Here is a 4,676-nt window from a genome sequence, read left to right as displayed (position 1 = left end):
GCTTTTGTCTTCAAGCCTTCACTTCCTGAGTTGTAATGTCTCTCTTCTCTCTGTGTGTGTGTTGGGGGGGGGGGGGGCGGGGGGGGTGATTCTATTGTCAATTTATCAGTGTTGTCCTCTCTGTACAGGACTGATATTCAGATATATGTGGTTCCATGATGCATAGGCCATTAATGGGCCCAAGCAGCCAGAGAAATTGCTAAATAAAGCTTAGACAGACTCTTGCTCCTAAATTTGTTAGAGTACTCTCCTCTGATGCAAAGAAAAAAGCTAGTGAAAATATGCCATATAGACAGGAGTGAAATAGAGCATCGGCTTCTTATGTTGCTTGATACCATATAAAGAGAAACATACTAAGCTCCCTGATATAGCCTCAACATCGTCATGTTTTTGTGATTTACTTGACATCTTCACTTATCAGAATGCTTATAAACATCGTCACCCCTTTACAACTTTGAAATTTTCCACATTGGCACTGTTGTGTTTCAAATCAATGCCACAAAAATTAAGAGTGGATATTTCATTTAAGTGCTTTGCCTTGATCAGGATGGAAGAGGAATGTATAATTAAGAGATGCAAAAAAAACCGGTAAATATCAATTTGATAATGTAATGATAGTCATTCCAAGACCATGCTCTTGAAAGCACAAGTAGAAGCCTTTATAAATTATGTAAAACAAGACTTTAAGTAGTTAGAAATTTGGTGTGCTCAGTACCTCTAGATCAAAATTAGTTGGTGGCAATTGGGTGGGGCCTTCTCTAGGATCATCAAATATGAGAAATGTCTCACTCTAGAGGTAGTCCTATCTCTTGATGGGCATGGTTTTGTGAGTGTGTGTTGCGGAAGAGGAAATACAAACACGGAGGGAGAGAGAGAGAGAGAGAGCAGAAAATAAGGAAGAGAAATCTGCACTGATTGAAATGAATGCTAAATACACTGAAATGGACTAATCAGTCCCCACACGCAGCCCACAGCGCCAGTGAGGGCACTAGATCAGACTGATGATGATGGCAGCACCACCATGAGGGAGGAGGAGTGTCGGAATCTGCAAGAAGACAAGTGATCAAGTGGGGAGGGGGGCTGCCTATAAATAGGCAACGGACAAACCCTAACCCTAACCCTAAAATGGGCGCAAACCCTAAAATGGGCGTAAATCCTAAAAATGCCCTAAAATGGGCGTTCCATATCAGTGACCAAAAAGTGGCCGGAGGGTGACTAGCCTTCCCCATCATAACACATGACAGACATGTCAGAGCTCCTAATGTCCTCGTTTGACTCAGATTGAGGCTCACAGGTAGGAGATGACAAGGCATGACAAACATGATTGCTAACACCCCCTCTCAAATCCTGGATGTGGCGGAAGGCCGAAAAGGAAATAGATCATGGGGTGGCAAGAGGAATGCCAATGTCGATGAAGTCCGTCAATGTAGACTGCCGTTGAAGGAGCTCCTCACGATCCTGGGAATCCCCCTCTAAAACACTAGGGGCCAAGGAATCCACATCTGCATCACCGAGATCGTCCCCCTCTGAAAGGAATGGGGGGTACGAGGAAACCACCGAAAGAGAGGGTGGGGGATGGGAAGGAACCTGTGGAATAGAAGGTGCACAAGCGGGAACGGGTGTAGCAATAGACTGCCTCGGAGGATCCTGCATCAAAGAAGAGGAATGGAGCCTGTAAAGCCCGCTCTCCTGCCAACCTGTAGATAAGACAGCTCCTGTAGAAGAATCCTCAATAACAATGGCTTGCTCGGTGAAGATCACTCGTGTGCCAAGCCTCGTAAGGCCATAAACTGAGAGGAGGAGAAGGCCCAAATCCGGAACATGTAGGGCCTGTGAAAAGGAGCTCGAAGGTCGATCGATAAACAAAAGCAATGTGCCAACACCACGAATAGGCACCGATAAAATGTCACCAACAGTGATTGAACCCTCTGATGGATGGAGATCCTGTAACAAATCATCTTGGGGAGTCATATGACTCGAAGCACCACTGTCCACTAACCAAGTATGACTCGAAGCACCACTGTCCACTAACCAAGGCTGCGCAGAAGACACTGCAGCCACGGAAGAAGGATCCTCCTCCAAAGCATGGATATGAAGGAACATTGACTCATGGGTAACAGCGGGTGTAGAGGTAGAAGAAGGCTTCGATGTAGATCCACCCTTCGCTCCCGGACGAAGGTGAGGGTACTTCTTCCAGTATTTCTCCTCGGGATGTGTCCCTTTCCCACAGTGTGGGCACTTTGGTCTCTCTGAATCTGAGTCAAAGCTTGAAGAACTGTCCTTCTGCTTAGCCTTTGACTTCTTCTTCTGTCCTCTCGAACCTGCAACAAAGGCTCTAGTGGAGTTGGATCCACTAGCACTGACCGCTCTGAGTCGCTCATCATGCTCAAAGACAAGCGGGGATAGCTCCTCCCATAGAAGCTTCTCACGGGTCCTCGATGTAAGAAGGCTGGTGTAGAAGACATCAAACCGAGGCGATGGCAGCTGAGTCAAAAGAATCATAGCCATGTCTTCAGAAGACATCGTCCGACCGAGGGATGCAAGCTCATCCTTCATATCCTGTAATCTGTTGATGTGGTCCTTCATGGAAGGACTATCATCAATAGCGAGCATCCGCAACTTCTTTTCAAGAAATATCCGGTGGGCAAACGTCTTCTGTTGATAGAGAGACGCGAGCTTTCTCCACACGTCCGCTGCAGTCTTCAACCTGTGAACATGAACAAGGGCAGAATCCTGCAAACTTAGAAAGAGGAAAGATCTGGCTCTAGAATTGAGTCGATCCCATAAGGCTGCACGATCCATAGATGTCCCATCTGCGGGATCCACCTGAGGCCGGGGAATAGGAACAGAAACAAGCTTCCAAAGATCGAAGCAGTCCAAGATACACTCCACCTTGCAGGACCATAGAGAAAAGTTGGAGCCATCCAACCGGTCCTCTTTGGGCAGCTGAGGAAGTACGGGTACCTGTACAGGGGGTACCAAAGGCTGCATCGTCGGCCCACTGGAAGAGGCTCGCTGAGATACATGAATAGAAGGGGGACGGGAAAGAGGAATAGACTCCGGACGACAGTCCTCATGATAGAAATCACACCTCCGTTCAGATGAGTGTCAAGACAAAAGCTCGTCATCTGAGTCATCAAAGCCCGTAAACTGATGAGAAGACATCTTCCAATCTGCAAGACACCAAAGAAAACTTTGCCGATGCCGAATAATGACCAGCAGTATGGTCATCAATCACCAAAACACAGGCGGGGGAGGCCTACAGACACTTGGAGCTGCAAAACGCAAGGTTGTTTGATGAATATCACCAAGATAGAAGCTGCCAACACCAAAACGTAGCCTGGGAATAGGTCGCCAGCAGGAAAAGAGCCGCTTGGAGATGGAACGATAGCCAGATCAGCAAAACGCAGACTGGAGGAGTGTCGCCCAGCTGGAGAAGTGGCCGCCCTGACTGAAAACGCAAGCATGAACTGGTTTGTGATGACGTGGTAGCCTCTGGAGGGGGGCGCCTGCAGCAAACGCAAGGCTGGTGACACGTGGCAGCTTCTGGAGGGGGCGCCTGCAGCAAACGCAAGGATGTTGACCTCCTAGAAGGGCCGCCTTGACTGTTGGGGATGAGGCCAGCAGCAAACACAAAGATTTGGGTGATCTCCCGCGTAAATCTCAGCTCCGTGTACTCTCCTTCGGCTCTGATACCATGTGAGAGTGCGCTACGGAAGAGGAAATACGAACACGGAGGGAGAGAGAGAGAAAGCAGAAAATAAGGAAGAGAAATCTGCACTGATTGAAATGAATGCTGAATACACTGAAATGGACTAATCAGTCCCCACACGCAGCCCACAGCGTCAGTGAGGGCACCAGATTAGGCTGATGATGATGGCAGCACCACCACGGGGGAGGAGTGTTGGAATCTGTAAGAAGACAAGTGATCAAGTGGGGAGGGGGGCTGCCTATAAATAGGCAACGGACAAACCCTAACCCTAACCCTAAAATGGGCGCAAACCCTAAAAATGCCCTAAAATGGGCGCCCCACATCAGTGACCAAAAAGTGGCCGGAGAGTGACTAGCCTCCCCCATCATAACACATGACGGACATGTCAGAGCTCCTAATGTCCTCGTCTGACTCAGACTGAGGCTCACAGGCAGGAGATGACAAGGCATGACAAACATGACTGCTAACAGGTTTCAGAAACTAATTTATTGGTTCACTGTACATGAGGTTTTTTTCAAAGGCCAACCTTATAAAGCCTTGCTTTCAGGTTTGCATAATGTTTGGAGTTTGGGTTGGTTTGCAACAGTCCATGTTGAACCTCTTTAAGATATCTTGTTGGCACTTTTGTTGAGAGCTATTTTATTTTCATCTTTGGTAACTTAAATACTTGAAAAGTAATAAAGTGCTCTGAGATTCTTCATATCATACTCAACCTTAAAAAGGCGTCTCATTTTTTGGATGAGGTCTACATTACTATCTATATAAAGGAGTATAATACCATTACCTTCATGCTTGATCTAGAGAGATTGTTTCAATCATATGGAGACTTCTTCAGACTTGGATACTTTTATTGGACAGTTTTGATCAATATAGCCATGGGATTGCTACATGTATACTTCTTTCTGTAGGGTTGCATTTAGATGAGCATTTATACATCCATTTGATAAAGGGGCCATTCATAATG

Source organism: Lygodium microphyllum, unplaced genomic scaffold, assembly GCF_053477565.2.
Source record: "Lygodium microphyllum isolate KBCC unplaced genomic scaffold, Lygodium_microphyllum_v1.1.10 scaffold_113, whole genome shotgun sequence".
Lineage (NCBI taxonomy): Eukaryota > Viridiplantae > Streptophyta > Polypodiopsida > Schizaeales > Lygodiaceae > Lygodium > Lygodium microphyllum.
This window is presented reverse-complemented; position numbering follows the sequence as displayed.